Source organism: Panulirus ornatus, chromosome 20, assembly GCF_036320965.1.
Source record: "Panulirus ornatus isolate Po-2019 chromosome 20, ASM3632096v1, whole genome shotgun sequence".
Classification (NCBI taxonomy): domain Eukaryota; kingdom Metazoa; phylum Arthropoda; class Malacostraca; order Decapoda; family Palinuridae; genus Panulirus; species Panulirus ornatus.
In genome coordinates, this window is record NC_092243.1 from 1,898,022 (window position 1) to 1,915,937 (window position 17,916).

Consider the following 17,916-nt stretch of genomic DNA (forward strand, 5'->3'; position numbering starts at 1 on the left):
GAGAAGAAACTTCAGGAGCTGGGACTTTAAGAGACTACAGAAGGGGATAATCAAAGGGACTTCTGTAGGTATATCAACGTGGAGACCTTTAACAGAGGGTTGTCCAGCTGACCAAGGTAAGGCATACGCCTCTCCCTTCATAAGGTCAATAAATGGTTTATCTTTCTGACGTCTCGTGAGGGGAGACTGTAAAAACTTCTGCCAGTAATCCATCACGAATATCATATCATCGCGTTTATAAACAATATTCTATTCGTCGTATTTTCTAATTTCAGGAATGATTTCTGATCTAGCATGAGTGTGTGTTTCTTGGAAACAGTGCACGGTATCTGTACGTCGTAAATACAACATCTAACAAAGCTTCAATGAAGAAGACTCTGCATATTGAGGCGATATCATCTGAGTGTGGTATACAGAACTAGGATATAAACTATCTCAGATTACACACACACACTACAGAGGAGGATGTTAAGACATGACAACGAGTAGAAACCCGAGTCTTTTTACAAACTCAAGGTGTAACAGTAACTCGTGAATATAAATATATATCAATAAAAAAATCATAAGGGACATAAATGAAGAGGAAGTTACAAACAGAAGAATGCCAGAAGCCACAGCCAAGAAAACACAGGACTTGGATCAAGAAGAAATTGAATATAGTTCCAAGTGAAGCATAATGACCGAATACTACCCAGTTATGTCCACTTGTAAATAAAGATTTGTTCATGTATCAGAGAACAGCACAATATCTCAGCTGAGCTCGAGGATTTGTCACTCTCCTACTTTTTCCTTTCTGTTGATCACAGAGTCCCAAGAACGTGCCTACAAGTTCCTTCCTGATTCTCCAGTTCCCAAAGCCCGTCCTTCCAAGTAAACAATCAAGAGGAACGCTCATCGTTTTGTCTCCAGCCTCGTAGACCAGAGGTATGTTATAACGTCATGTCTCCTATGTTCTGCTGTGCTCGATATGACAATGTCTCCTGTACGGAGCAATGCTATACGCTGGGATCCGACAGTTCATACATAATAAAACACAGGATTCATTCACGTCCTCCACATCAACATCATCAGCACCAACCGTCAAACGAACTCGTATAGTGTAATTCACAATTCAGTTTCTCATTCTAGATCTGACCTCAGCCAGGATGTCTACAAGTCTCCTGGGTTCAATGTCTGCTGAAAATACAATGACCTCCCAAGCATCCCACACTCCTCCACCTTGATCATTCTGTAGCCCTTACATCACACCTAAAATCCTAGAAATCACACATTCCTTCTATGTAAATATCTATGTCATTGTATAGTCCATACCATGATTGAAAGTGAACTGTTCTCCCTTCTAGATATACAGCCGACCTAGATTGCTGTTCTCCCTATTGATGTTAGGAATTTGCCGGAACCTCCCTCGGTAATGCTCCCTTGACCTAAAAGCATTATTATCTGACTTCTTCAACTTCCATCCCCCACTAAGCACCGTAATGACGACGTTTTCACTTTACTCAATATTCTGATTCAATTTTCCTAAGTTTTAGTCTTTTCCAGTCACGATTTGTTCCTCAAATATTACTAACTTTAAATCTCCTTGCAGGTATATTATGCTTTAGTCTCCCTATTTCTCTATGTCTGGAACTCTCTCTCTCTCTCTCTCTCTCTCTCTCTCTCTCTCTCTCTCTCTCTCTCTCTCTCTCTCTCTCAACCATACATCGGCGGGTCTCTCCTGTTATTCCTCCATCATGGGTGATATACCACAGGGCCATGACCTGGATCCTTCTCTGTTTCTGAAGCGCATAAACCATCGCCCAAGGTCTCCTGTGACGCCGTCCCCAACCTCCAGAAGTCACCTTGCCACCTGACCTGACCTCACCCGACCTCAGCTCACGTCACGACCCGTCCTCGCCTGACGTGGTCTAACAATAATTTCACGGAGCTCTGGCGTGGTGCGTCAAGTCGTGAAGCAAACAATTTAAACTTCTTGGATCATGACGTAAACAATCTGCTCTGATGATCGCGAAGTTCATGGTGGTTTATTCTGCATTATTATGGAACTCTCATTTAGTGGTGTGTGTGTGTGTGTGTGTGTGTATTTATAGGTATGTGTGTGTATTTGCGTATGTGTACACAGAGTTTATGCCTGCAAATCTGTTCATTTGTGTTCATGTGTGTTTAATTGTTTATGACTACCTCTTTGTACCGCAAGGGGGTATTACACACTCGTGGGGCCACATCTCTTGAATCTTCTTAGTATACGATTTAAAGTTGTGGATACTATCATTCATATTCTTCTCAGTGTGTGTGTGTGTGTGTGTGTGTGTGCGCGCGCGTATAAAAGTACTCTCACCTGTGGCGGCAGCCCTGGCGGTGTGCACGTCTGGTGACCCACTTCCTGCCAATCATTAACCTATCAGTAGAGCCCTCCCTTGCCCCACACACCCTGGCCGCACCTCCACCCTCCCCAACACTGCCTTTCAGCTTACAGGAATATGTGTGTGTGTTTATATATACGTGTGAGGGATTACAATACATGCATCTTCCTCTATGATTTCAGTGTTACACGATCTTGATAAACCAGTCTGAGGCTAGAGTGTATCCAGTCGACGTTCTGACTAACTCCTGCCATGATGATCTGTGTGAACTGAAGATCAGACCAATTTACCCTGAGAGCATGGGTGGGTAGGTGGGTGGGTTGGGCTCAAGTCCTGTCACACACCGCAGTCATTAAGGCCGGCAGCGTCAAGCAACATCCACAAACGGAAAGATCCTCACCACCTCCAGGTGTTGATTCTAAGCCCACACGCGCTCCCACTGTCGTACTTGCAGCCTATGCACTATGAAGGAGAAGGACATGCAAGACACGTACCACTCCGCCGTGTTTGGACTTGCTATAATCAATTGTGCTGATATTGTGGTGGTCAACAGATGGTAGCTAAAATTTGCCAGCCTTAAGTATGATGAATAGGGGACACATCAAACCATTTATCCAGATTCCAGTTCCAGTTTGCACGATAATTTCTGGATCCGGTCGAGGATATGCGAAAACACAAGAAAATGACAATAGTGACAAAATATTTGTTTTTTGGGAGGTTAAAAACTTAAATAACGAAACTAGAATCCTGATTCTAGGTTATCCTTACCCCCTGGTAAACATATAGATGAAGTACTTACCTCTCGTAGCTCTTGGTAGAGAAGCAGCCACGAGTCGGAGTCATGACAGTGCTCGAGGCTTCGGATTCACTAGTCCACTGATTCACATAGTTTAGACTTCACAGGTTCACTGTAGATAATGCACTAAGTCACTGAATGAGAACAGAGGGTTCTTTTCACCTGTTCAAGTTTCACTGAATGAGCCGTTCACTAATCTGCTTCTAACGTTATGTGGTCCTTCGTTCTTTAGGTTCACTGCCTCACATGTAAACCGATCCAGAGGTTTACCGTTTCAGTGGGGAACGAAACGCTTCAGTGTTAAAGAAAATGAGCACTGTGATTCCAGGCCATGGAAGACCTCAGCACGACCGATCGAGTCTGCATTTGTTTGTTTGAAAATAGCTCTTACGGCCCTGGAGACTTAGGTGACCCTGAGAGAACCCTTTACAGGGGCAAGAAAAATGGATTCAAGGAAAGACTAAAGATTTAGAAAGAATTTTTCAAAAGGCAAAGTAGGTGTATCAACAATTTCATTCAAATATATATATATATATATATATATATATATATATATATATATATATATATGTGTGTGTGTGTGTGTGTGTGTGTATATAGTGACATTTTGTTTTAAATCATTTTCATACCCATCATTTTCCATTTCAGTTGCTTCATTCTTTACAAAGATTTTCTTCGACGTTTGTTTACTTTTCCATTGCCACTTTGCTTTATTTCAAAGATTTAACATTTGTAAATGTAACTCGCTTTTACAACTAATTACGATTCAGTTCTCCACGTCTTCTGTGTTGTTTCCTTCAAGAATTTCAGTGGCAAAAAAATGTTTGATTCTTATTTTTCAAATTGTTCTTGTGACCTGTCATTAGTGTAATTATTGCTGTTATAATGATGATTACCACATTCATCATTATCAGTGCTACTATTATATTTACCATTATCATTATCTTTATAATCAATATTGTTATAATATCGTAATTCATTATCATCAATATCATTCATATCATTGTCATCGTTTGTGCTATTATCATTATCATTTATGTTATAATTATGCAGGAGGGTAAGAAGCGTGCGCAAGATAGAGTAAAATGAACCGATATGGTATAAAGGGGGCGACAAGCAGCCACCAAGTTGAACCAGATCATATGAAGTTCTCAGAGAACACTACGGTTAGGTCTGTGGGGCTTGGCTGTGGATGCTGGGCTCTGGTTTCGTTGCTTTAAACATGACCTACAGAGTGGAGCTGAGCAAATGGGGTCGTTGTTCTTCTGTTGCCAGCGCTACCTTGGAAAGGCAAGAAATGACGAGTAAGTGTAAAGACATTTTCACTTATCTCTATTTTTACTATGAACGTTTTCATTAATCATCACTTACGTATAGTAAAAGGCGAGTGTGGGGGGCAAAAGCCGGAAACCCTTCCCTCCTGTATTATCATTTTCAAAAAAAGAAAAAAGGCAAGTGAGAATATTTCCTTTAAGGCTCAGTTCTCTGTTCCAGACGCTACCCTTCTGAGACAAATGGGCAGCATTTCTCTCCTGTTCCAAGGGATTATCATTAATATAATAATAACTATATTATTATTACTATTATTATTAATATCATTATCATTAATAATGTTATCATTATCATTACTATTATTATCATTATCAACATAACTATCATTATTACCATTATCATTATTATTAGTTATTATTATTATCATTATTATTATTATTGATATTATCATTGCATCAGAGAGGAATCAGGCATACAAATCCAGTCGGAACCACGTTGGTAATGCTGACCTTCCTGGCAAGTGTGTCCCACCTCATGACTCAGACATCAAGGGGTCCGGCAACGTAGGGGCTTCAGGCACAGGTGAATCCGGATATCCGGGAGTACGGCCGCTAATGGGGGGTATCCGGAATCTAGTGGAGTAAAGGTGGACACGGGGGATTATGGGCCTGACGTTAGGGAGGGGTGAGTGACCTCGCCTCTGGCACTGACCATAAACAAGGTCACCAACAACTATTATAGGATATCAATGTCGGGATATCCCAGACTGTGTTTACACGTCCCAGACTTCCCAGGTCTCTGAGGTTCTCTCTAAATAGAAGAAAAATTCCACCGAATGAGACTAGCTGGCTCACTCACTCGACTACTATTTTGGCCCCTTGCTCAGTCTTGCTCCTCGGAAACTATCAGTCCATCATGTCCAGGAATTCTCACTTGTTTGTGATTATTATCTTAGTTACAGCTCTCATTTTTCATTTTCTTTTTTTATTTTCTAGTCGAATCGTGCTTCACCAGGTGTGAAGCTTTTGTGACTTTCTTTGTTCACAGTGTTTCACTTCCTGTCTCGAAAGGTTCTGTTCCACCGTGTGTGTGGTGGGCCTCGACAACACCCACCTGGAAATCGTTATGAATTATGAATGAAATTACAGAGAGGCACAGGCAGGCAGGCAGCCAGCCAACTTACAGTCGCGATCGATACGCGAGGGAGTCGAACCAATGAGTTCCCCTTACTGAAGAAGCAGGAATTCCTTAAACTCATCATATTGACTCAGGAAATCCATTTTTAACGTGAATCACTTTCAGGTTTTCCCTAATATCTCACTACGAGGAATTCCTAGCCTCATGATTCACATCTTGCAGCCCCTCTCCCACCCTCCCTACTCACTACAGATGATTTCTTATGTCATAACCGCCTGACTCAACACTTAGTCACCCAGCGACCACCGTCCCCGCAGAGGGTCGGTATCTGACACCTGCCCCGCCTCCCTCCACAAAGCCCCAGTGGGGAAACTCGTCTCGAAGCAGTTCCGAGTACCTATCCTGCCTGCCTCAGCTCAGCTGGAGTGGTCAGTGAGGAGGATCGATGCTGGGAAGCCAGTTAGTCTCCCTCAGTCCACCCTCGTCCACCTCTACTCTCAGCTCCAATCACAGTATCACGTGCGGCGAAGACTTGTGTGACTGAGGTCACACCACACGACACACATCCTGTCAACAATAACAGAAATACTGTTAGCAAAGAGGATGTTGACGGCTGACACATCCCGACACTGGAGATGTGATTCCTGTAACACAATAATTACACTATTATTATCTGAAAACATTCGTAAAGAAATAACTATGGACATCATCTAGATTTCCATCAACAACAAAGCCTTTTGTAAAACTAGACATGTATACGATACTGAAATATCAATGGCGTAGAAGCATGCGTAATTAGCCGGTTAACAGATAACACCTTATACTATCAAACCGGTGATGACGATGATCAACGTACGAAGAAGAGAGAAGATAAACTAATAAACCTCACTAGAACAATGGTGGTCACAAGTCACGATGGTTGTGCTTTGTTTAGATATGGATACAACTCTCCTCATACAGCAGATTCATCTCTTCAGTTCTACTCTTCTTCGACTGCACAACGTTTGGTGGTTGTCTGTTGTTAAGGACACAAAGGACCATTCTGTGTACCACATCCTGGAACTACCCAATTTTCTAAGCTCCTGAAACAACCTGATTCCCCACTCCCAAGACCATTCTGTTGCCTCGGCTTTTGCGACCATGCCTCTGCCCCAGATAACGAGACCCTCCTGCTGATTCTGATACTCCTCCATTGGGTGCCCTGGTTCACGAGACCTTCTACTGGTACCTAAGACCTTTCACTTACCTCAGCTCCTGAGGCCCTTCTGTTGCCTTTGTAGCTGAGAACATCCTATCAACCCAGCCTCTGAGACCATCTTGTTTAACCTCGCACTTGATGCCATTCTATTACTCCAGCTCCTGAGACCTTCCTCTTGTGCCCTGGTAGCTGCGATCATGCTACCACCTCCAGCCACCAGGACACGCCCGGTGCCCCTGTCCTGGCCAGTCTTCTACCGTCCCGTCACCAGACACAGTTTTGGTGACGTATAATTTTCATATATTTTCCTTTTTGTTTACGTATTATTAGTGCGTTATGTCAAGAAAATATCATTTGGTGATTACCCTCCGAAATCTAATGATCAAATAATAAAGGTCTTTGTTTTCCATGATTGAGGTCAGAAAGGAAATCGTCTGAACTTTTTCGTTGACAATTTCTGTGATAGGTTAGTCATAGATAATACGAAGAAAATTATGCTCAAATGTTATTTCTGCAAAGCGTAATCTCTGCGTGAATTTCATATGTTAATATTAAGGAAATGGAAAGCTGCTCTGAGCACACACAACACTCACTCGTTACATCTGTAACACAGACTTTTTGATGATAAAATTGTGATGTAGAGAGAAAGCGAGCCATGCTATAGTACGGGATAACCCGGAGACAACCAATATAGGTTCGAACCCTGGACATGACAGAGGACCTACGGCCAACGCAGGTGTTCATCCTCCCCTCAGGGTTAGTCGATAAGTGGGGACCGAACTTAGGTTCAGCAGTGTGTGTGTGTACACAGACAGGGGTAAACACATGGTACATATACACAAGGTTAAGACTTGGGGTAACACGAGTGTAAAACTCTTCCCGTAACACACAGACAGGAAATGCCATAGGAAACCACACAGTCCGCTACATTTTCCCTGACGGGAAAGGATGTCAATAGTTCGTGTGTGATGCTGCAGACCTTTCCATTCTCTCTCTCTCTCTCTCTCTCTCTCTCTCTCTCTCTCTCTCTCTCTCTCTCTCTCTCTCTCTCTTTTAATCACTCCCTCTGGAGCGAATTAACTGGCGCCCGGATACCTAAAACATTGCATCGCATCTTCCACAATAAATTTACACATTATCACCAAACACGACATAACTGCAGAGTCCACTAACCTTGAGAGGGACGCCTCTGTTGCGTGAGAACAATGTGTATTGCCAGTATGCTTATGTTTGTGTGTCTCGGTGTAATTACAAGATGTAAGTGAAACCATTATTTCTTAACATTTATAAGAATTATGAAATTCACGCACGAGATGTGACTTAGCTCTGGATGAAAACAAAATGATGTACAAATGTTAAGAAAATACTATAAAAACACCTGCGACATTTACTGTATTTGTTACTAACAAAATTAGCTGTTTGAAGAGGTATTTGCCAGACGGACCCGCCCAAGAGGCCCCATGTGACGCTGTATTGTTGCCTGCTTGGGTACACACGACAGGGCAGCTCCTCCCCCACGCACTCTCTCTCTCTCTCCTTCCTCTCACACAGGTCTCCCACTCACCGCCTCAGATTAAGGTCAGGTCACCAGGGGATACAATAAAGGCAAGACTTCAACCTAACTTCATCTAACCTGAATTAGATTCACATGAATTAACACGACTTAGGCAACGATGACTTAAGTGACCTGAACTCCATAGGAGCTCAAGCCGAGGGCTTAGGTCAAGCAGGGGTCAAGCAGCGAGGAAGTTGACGTCACGTGGTGCTGGGCACCTCCCCCTGCCCCAAACATATGAAGGGAGGACACGTGTCACGAGGCAGGCTGGGCTGTGGCCAACCCTCTCGCCTCTCCCACAGACTGTCCTCAACAGTCTCATCCACACAGCTATCCATCAATCCTGACCATCTAAGTCTCAGGTTGACGAATGTGGAGGAATTTCTAACTAGCTACACACACACACACACACACACACACACACACACACACACACTCAGCACAACTTACAACAAAACTACCTCAACCAGAATCACCGTTCTCGCGATCAACATGATCACCGATGACACTAACGAGGTCACCTAACATCTGTACCACCATCACCAACTGCCAGCCAACTGGCGGACGTCCTAGTGGTCAGCGTACGTGACCCAGTATAAGAAGTCAGGTCACGCTCCCCTCCCCCCCTGACCACCGCAATTTGAGGGCTGACCTGATCACAACCTTGAGGTTTTTAAAATAGACTGATGACGCAAATTGTAGTGAACAGTTTTTCGAGATATCTAGGGAGAGAACAACCGGAGAACATAACATCAAGTTAAGAAACTTGCTCAAAAATATGGAGTTCTCTGGTGTAAGTGGGGAGGATGAATGGACCCGAATAACTGAAGACATGATTAAGGCAGACAACATACATACATTGAAGAAGTTGTATGATAATAGAGAATGTTCAAAAGATGCGGGTCCTACGAGTGTAGAACTCCCTCTCCTGTATAGCTCAAATAGGTAATTACAAAACGAAAGCTCCTCACCTGTCAAACTTACTTCAAGACTTGGATATAACACTAGACGACCGAGGAGGTCGTAAAGATATCAAGACAATTTCGCCAACGTCATAACTCAAGATATGGCGCTATAGAAGGAAGGGCGTGGCCTCCTGCCTAACTAACTCTAACACTAGAGAGACGTCATGACTTGTGTGGGTGTTCCAGGAACCACTCGAGCTAGGAGTACAGTGCTTGCATATCTACGCACATATACATGTAAATTATCAGGACAGGCACTGTACACGCAAAGCCCACCCCACGCACGCACTAGGAGGTGGCTAGGAAGGGTCTGTGATCGACGTGGGACAGACAAAAACATGGACTCACAGTAAAGAATCTTAAGGACTGTGATCGTAATTTCTATGACATTAATGCATGAATATTTGTGCTTGAAATACGTATTTGTGATGAACTATGTCTGCAGGACAAGAGTGTCCCACATACGTGGAGCCTTATCTCCGTAACTGTCTTTCCTATCACACAATTTTCTGAATATCTTATTCTAGGTACCATCTTTATTATTCTGAATTGTGACCATCTTTAACAGAGCTTTTTGCTTATCCAACTGAGGTGACTAAATCTGCTACAAATAGTGTAGTTTAGACCTACTGTAGGTTGTAGATACACAGATTAGTGAAATGTCCACATATTAAATGTAAATCTAACATTAACCAAAAGATGATATGCCAGCACAAAAATTTACTCAACACTTTGATCTGAAGATAAGTTAGGTACTTTGTTGACCCGCCAACAACCTCTTACACACAGCTTGCTTCCTGCCAGATTGTAGTTATATCGAGGCTTTGTTTTACTGTGTCGCATTTTCATACTTGGCATCCCAAGAGTTGAACTTCCTCAACCACTTATATGCCAGTTTTGGAGATTGTTCAAGTCCCCCAGCAACTTGATGCAATCCTGGTCATTCCTCACGTCCTTCATATTCCAGTATGAACACAGTTCTTCCATTATGAACGTCGTCCTTCCAGTAAATCATTAACACAGCTCAAGAACATCAGCATCTCTAAGAGCGGGCCCAGCGGCACGGTAAGTTACCCACCTCCATCCCATTCACATGAGATCCCTCTCACATGGCTCCTCCGTTCCATCCACCGACGGAGTCTTTCCTTCATGTCTGCAGTCAGATCCAAAGTTTTTGCCAACTTCTTTTGTGGGACGGTGTCAAACGCTCTCTGGCGGCCCAGGAACACACAATCCTCCCATCCATCACGTTTGTCTAGAGCACAACCCACTCCATCACTTGTGTCTAGCATATGTGTTACACGTGATCGCTTTTCAGTAAACCCATGTTCTTACTGTCTTACGCAGCTTCTTTTAAGTAATCATCCAGTTACTTTCTGATTATCTCCTCATCGTTTTACAGACCACACTCCTCATATATAATGGGGTGTGGTTAAGTACAATTTCCTGATCTCTTAAATATAAATGTAACATTGCTCTTTTCCATTCCCTCAGTGCTACACATTCTTCATACAATATTCCTGCCTCAAGCAGCCTGTCCACACCTGGGCATATCTGGCGAGTTCTCTGATGTGGTTGGGCTTTAATCCTATCAACTGTCAGGGTCACTGAGGCTGTCAACGTCAAGTTATATAACCACAAGCGAGAAAAAAATGTTTGACACCTACTTCAGGTGTTCAACATAATTCTAACACATTACCCATTCTGACTGAACATACACCCTTGACTCCTGCGTCTGATTAGATGTTCTTCAAATGACGTTTTACTCTTCATAAGTTCATGGAACACTTCTGGTGTGTGTGTGTGTGTGTGTGTGTGTGTGTGTGTGTGTGTGCGTTGCACGCTACAAATGTTACGCGTCACGGACGGGAACAGGGCGCATTCACAGTCCTGTTACGGGTCATGTAAGGCGTCAGGAATATATACAAAACCTCCAGAAGTAGCGAAGGTACGTACAATAAATGGAAAAAACAGAAAACAGAAGACCTGGTCGCCTATGACAAGGATGTTCGTACGTTTCTACTTTAAAGTTCTAATAGAGATTAAGATAGAACACTAAGATGGCTCTCTCTCTCTCTCTCTCTCTCTCTCTCTCTCTCTCTCTCTCTCTCTCTCTCTCTCTCTCTCTCTCTTCCACTCCCTCCAGTAGCCCGTATCGTTGAAGTATAGCAAGTATAGAATTCTACGGCGGAAAATGAAGAAACATTTTTTGTAGTTTCAGAGACAAGGATAAACATAGAGAAGAAACGTTCCACCGTTTTGTATAAGGCTGGCGGGTATGCCCGGCACTGTGTTGATAACTACCTTGATGCAAGGTGTGTTTTCCGGTGAAGAACAAGTTAATTTCATTTCAACATGCTGAGTGCATACTGCTGGGTGCATACTGCTGAGTGCATACTGCCGAGTGCATACTGCTGAGTGCATACTGCTGAGTGCATACTGCTGAGTGCATACTGCTGGGTGCATACTGCTGAGTGCATACTGCTGGGTGCATACTGCTAGGTGCATACTGCTGAGTGCATGTTGTGAATCTGTGCAGCCGGGCACAGCGAAACACTTAAGTAAATTTTTACGTAATGAATAATGATGCATGAGACAGCAAGGAATTTACTTCTATACATCTATGTCATCTTGGGTATAGAATCTCTATTCTTATAGCTTCACCTATATCATCCATTCATAGATATTTCCTATATTTTTATTGATAAACTTTAATCTTCTTTGCAAGTATGATTACAGACGTAGATTATCAATGCTGTCAGAGCTGAACTTACAATCTTCCTTCTACCTACATTTTTTTTGGTTTTAAACCTAAATTTATCACGTATGTTTGTGTATAGCTATAATCACATGTATATGATATACAATGCTATAATAAGACTCAACCTCCGTTCCTGATACTTCTCGCTGGTAGATATTAAAGTCTTATTACCCGGCCACACCGCGTGACGTTAACCGTCTATCACACTAATTATGTGCATTCCAATACCACGTACGTGCAGTGGATCCTCTCTTCTTTGTTTGAGTCGTGTGTGGTTTGTTATTCTATGATTCTGGATTACGATTGTCCAGCTATTGTTCTTGGTATCAAGATGACAAATTGGTTCGAAGATATAGTAGACGATTATCTTCAGTCTCTGGGTTAACTAGACGAGAATGTAATGTAAAATTGTACGCTATACTCTGTACACTAATGGGTTTTCTGTTACCCGTTTCCACTATATACGTATTTACATGCATCACTGATACAATGCCACGTCTTCTTACATGTGGAACTAGACGTACGTATCCACATAAAAACAGGCATGTATATACACTTATACACACAGATTCAAGAGGAATGCAGTGCAGTGTAGCAGTTAGTGAAAGACTGAACATTTTTCAAAAGCAGCTGGTACATAAAGCAGCTGACAGCAAGCTTCAGAAATGTTTTTTCGTCTCCATCGATTCTGCTTTGGCAGAGAAGACAAAGTGTTATTCTTGGAAACATCTTTTTAAGTATTGCGTTCCACTGTGGCAGGTGAACAGTGGCAGTGGAGGTGTCAGGTGCAAAGAATGCAAATAGGGTGTGAGGAATGTTGCAAAGTCTAGTAAGCTAATACTTTCTAGATCATTGTTCTTGTACCACTAAGGCGACGAAGTGTTATTCTCAGCATACTCTAGGAATAAATCAAGACCTCAGGAATTATGTGGATCAGGTAAACAGAGGATCATATGCCAAGACTGGGAAATTTAGACTAACCAATCAGGCCAGCTAAGCCAGGTCTGTTATCAAACACACACAATCAACCAGATGTTCTTCTTAAATTCTATTTCTTAATCAGAAATGGATCCAGGCACGGAGAATGTACCCTGAACATTCGGTTTTGAGTAGATCTAAAGGACGGAGGCTGCTAGCGAAAAAAAAAATCATGAATTAAAAGAGCGACAATAAAGTTGGAAGACTAATAAAAGTTATTAAGAGACAATATCAGAGGTTTGCATATTTGAAGAAAGGGGTAACGAAATTGACAGATTCAATGAAAGACCATGAAACGTCAGCAGATGGAAGAGGAAATTAAGGATTTGAGAAACTTATACAAGGGACATGAACACAAAGTTACATGCCTATAACAGCAGTTTCTAGGCCTCTCGAGCAGTACCTGGGCATATAGACTGATGCAATGAAAAAAAATATGGAAGAGGAATACAGGAAATAAAGTGACGTTGTAGACAGCAGAATATAAAACGCTGGAGACAGAACAGTCAGGGATATTCATGGTAAAGTAGAACAATGATGAAAGAAGTAATGAATATATTCATATTTCCTACCCTAAGCCAGGTTCCCATTTTATTGACCAATCCATATGAGAGGATGAAGAGCTAGACTGACTGCCATCACCAGGATTGAACCCACTTTTGCAGGTTCAATCCTGGGTGGCCCGTGGGTGCATCATGGTCAGCAAGGCTAACCTATACCATTGAGAATACTAAAGGAGACAATCTGGCTGCCGGTAAATATTACAATAACATTCAAGCTTCTGGGATAAGTAAATATTCAGCAAGCTGTTCATGTAATGTAAAAAACCGACATTGAACATGACTCACGTTTGGTCACCGCAATTTAAACAAGCACAAATGTTATCAAATTTTTGAACCAGCTTGATAATGTAGTCAACAGTTCTTCCAAAGGTGTATGAGAGTAGTGGATGAATGGAATAAACTGAACAGTGAGACCGTAAATGTATAATGCAGAAAGAAGTTCGAAAAGCCGCAGTATAGTTCAGTATACATGTGGCCCTACGAGTGTAGATCTCCGTGTGCGCACACAGGCTGGCAGGTACACACGCCCACAAGTGTTTGAATGTCTTTAAACACATACGTAAACAAATATTTGTATATGAGGCCCCACGCGAGTAGAAATCCCTCCTCGTCCTCTACGAATGGTAATTATGTGCCTATAATGGCACCTGCAGACAGTAAATTCATACAAGCAACCAAACAAAACACAAACGATGCACACACACACACACACACACACACACACACTGACAACAATCCTAACAACGTGGTTGACCATAAACACTATCTTCACTCGTGTGATACCACTAGGTTCCGGGAAATTTATAGAAATTTATAGCAGCGACAATAAGTCATTTATACTTCTCTTATTGACGTTATCTTCAATACCCGTCTTGAGTTAAACATCAGTACGACAGTTTGGTTATGGGTAAACGTAATAACTAAAACACCATCAGGCAGGTCTTGTTATAGGAATAATTTTTACGTCAACTTCATACACTAGCGACTTTAAACAACCAAACGATCAGAAAAAAATAAAATGTCCCTCTAAACTTTCGAAATGATAAGCAGTTCTCGAGTGTGTTGTGCCCCGGGCCTGGAACAGGTATGCTCACTCAACAGAAGAGATGTAAAGTCAAGTTGCTCACATGTGTGTGAGGGTCGTGGCAGGGAGCTGGAGCCGAGGATAACGCACAGCGAGAGGGCCAGGTGGCGACTGTGGGCCAAGCTCGCATGAAGCGCTCCACCACGTGCTTCAGTTGCCGCGCGCTTTTTCCTTCATTAGTGTCGTCCTCCACTCACACTGTGACTGGCGAATGAGTGCTACACTCATTATAACCATGATCCTACACCTCCCTCATTTCAACATGCTCTTTTCTTTTCCTTCATTAACTTTTATGATTAAATTGCAATAATATACTGATTCTATGAGCTTTGTCTGTCTGTCTGTCTCTCTTTCTCTCAGTCTCTCTCTCTCTCTAATGACAGGAGGGTTGTTATAGGCTGTGAAGGTCCATTTTTCCTGCCTCTGTGTCATTCGTTCATAAGACGCAGTAATTCTCTTAAATCTGCCAATTGAGAACATCACGACGGACGAATTATCTATCTATCATTCTATGTTCATATATTTTATTTATCTATTTATTTTGCTTTATCGCAGTCGCCCGCGTTAGCGAGGTAACGCAAGGGAAACAGACGAAAGAATGGCCCAACCCACCCGCATACACATGTATATACATACACGTCCACACACGCACATATACATACCTATACATCTCAACGTATAACTTATATATACATACACAGACTTATACATATATACACATGTACATAATTCATACTGTCTGCCTTTATTTATTCCAATCGCCACCCCGCCACACATGAAATAACAACCCCCCCCCCCCGCCCTCCTGTGCACGAGGTAGCGCTAGGAAGACAACAAAGGCCCCATTCGTTCACACTCAGTCTCTAGCTGTCATGTAATAATGCACCGAAACCACAGCTCCCTTTCCACATCCAGGCCCCCCAAGAACTTTCCATGGTTTACCCCAGACGCTTCCCATGCCCTGGTTCAATCCATTGACAGCACGTCGACATATATATATATATATATATATATATATATATATATATATATATATATATATATATATATATATATATACATATATATATATATATATATATATATATTATACATATTCGCCATTTCCCTCGTTAGCGCGGTAGCGTCAAGAACAAAGGACTGAGCCTTTGAGGGAATATCCTCACTTGGCCCCCTTCTCTGTTCCTTCTTTTGGAAAATCAAAAACGAGAGGGGAGGGGATTTCCAGCCCCCCCCCCAGCTCCCTCCCCTTTTGGTCGCCTTCTACGACACGCAGAGAATACATGGCAAGTATTCTTTCTCCCCTATATATATATATATATATATATATATATATATATATATATATATATATATATATATATATATATATATATATATGGTCGAATATGTAATGAAAGAGTAGGAGTTAGAAAGAGTGTCGTTGAGAGAGCAAAGGAGGGTGTGTTGAAATAGTTTGGACATATGGAGAGAATGAGTGAGGAAAGGTTGACAAAGATTACATATGTGTCAGAAGTTGAGGAAACAAGGAGAACTTGGAGATCAAATTGGAGATGGAAGGATGAAAAGAAAAATATTGAGCGATCGGTGGCCTGAACATGCAGGAAGTTGAATGTCGTGCGTGGGATAGAGTGAATTGGAACTATGTGGTACACTAGGATCGACGTGCTGTCAATGGAGTAAACCAGGGCATATTCCTCATCGTTTGCTTCTATCCTGAAATTTCTTTGAGGTCGCTCGATCAGGCAACCCATTGTGCACTTAATGCTCTAACCTGCGGCCGCGTCAGAGGACTATTAGGACAGAAGGTGGACGGCTCTGTCATGAGCGGTGGGTAAGGATAGGTTGGCAGGGCCATCCGTCTCCATTAGCCAGGGCAGGAGCCGATGGCGTTGCCCGGCCTTCAGCACCGAGCGAGATGCGAACCATCTTTCCAACAGGAATGTTTTTGTTGTTTTTTGCTCTTAATTATGTACGTTGGTTCCTTTCTATGAGTATTTCGATTTTACCCATGTGATCTATGTACGTTTATGAGATATACGTTTATATCAATATACAAATGTGACAAAAATCAACTTCTCAAACTTGGGATTCTTAATGATACCAATATTTAAGACACTCACCCTTGACAAAAGGCTCATTATCATGCCTCAGTCTTTCTTTGCTTTCACTTATCTTCAATTTCTGTTTAAAAGCCTGGTACGTTCCTGACACCATTTGGCTTAAAAGTGCAATTATGCAAAGTTTATCGGAGTTATTGTCCACACTTTACTATTATGTTTTCTTTATCATAGTATTCAGTGGCAGATCTACGATTTTACAAAAATATATTGTATCATAGCGGGTGTGAATGTGATTTTAGTAATGAATCCCGTGTAATACTAAATCAGTATAAAACATCTTTTGTTTGATTTTGAAAGTACATGGGTATCTACTTTTTTTTGCCGTGTTAACTTCTTTTCTATTTTCTATTAGATGTGGTAAAGACTGGCAGGGGAAGGGTCGACGTCCTCAGAAGCAGCCTATGCGTCACAGGACTATGAAAATAAACCCACAGGAGTGTGGCGCTCGTGCACTCCCCGATAAATAGGGAATGGCGCCACTTCTGTCCTAAGTCACGCACCCATGATTGTGTTAACAATTATTCATAGAATGTACAATACAGAAATATCCAGAACTGATTAAAGCTGGTTATTGGGGGTAAATGGTATCGACTTACGAGAAAAATAGCTAGGCCTGCAAGAACTTTGTATAACAGTGCACAAACCATCCTATTTCAAAACATCTATAGCCCAAAGAAACAAATATCATATCAAAAGTATAAAGATCAGGCAGTGCAAATTTTCATTTGAAAGAAAAATGTGCTAGTAGAGAAATTAGTTTACATTTCAGATGCAAAACTAATATATGTAACTGAGGTAGTCTAGTTAATCTATTGAATTTAATCTTATTTTTCCCGTTATAATTTTTTATTCATAATTAAAAATTTCTTTGTTATTTTTTTCCTAAATCTTTATCATTACATAAAAAAAGATATTTTTGTATTTTGTATGAAATGCATAAACATAAACAAACAGAGGTTAAAGACGTTCTCACTTTTAGATCCCACGGATTTGAGCATTTACGTTTCCTTATCTGGTTATAGTAACGGCTGACGACAAAAGTTTCCATAATCAATCAGGTGCACTAATATTTACCCTATAAAGGATACATCCAGTGGGAGAAATAGTTGTTATTGAAAAAT

At 41.7% G+C, this 17,916-nt stretch overlaps 1 protein-coding gene across 2 annotated transcripts in view; it reads right to left on the minus strand.

Moving 5' to 3' along the window:
- Positions 1 to 14,806, minus strand: part of LOC139755847 (inactive ubiquitin carboxyl-terminal hydrolase MINDY-4B-like) — a 104,571-nt gene extending 89,765 nt beyond the window's left edge. Inside the window, exons 1-4 of one of the 2 annotated variants that reach the window (XM_071674460.1) lie at positions 14,716 to 14,806; positions 5,966 to 6,135; positions 3,163 to 3,583; positions 2,654 to 2,825 (exon numbers count right to left, since the gene is read on the minus strand). The gene's annotated coding sequence lies outside the window, so the exon portion shown is untranslated. The remainder of the gene's footprint in view (positions 1 to 2,653; positions 2,826 to 3,162; positions 3,584 to 5,965; positions 6,136 to 14,715) is intronic. The other variant, XM_071674461.1, reaches the window with a different exon arrangement.
- Positions 14,807 to 17,916: the final 3,110 nt, after the last annotated feature.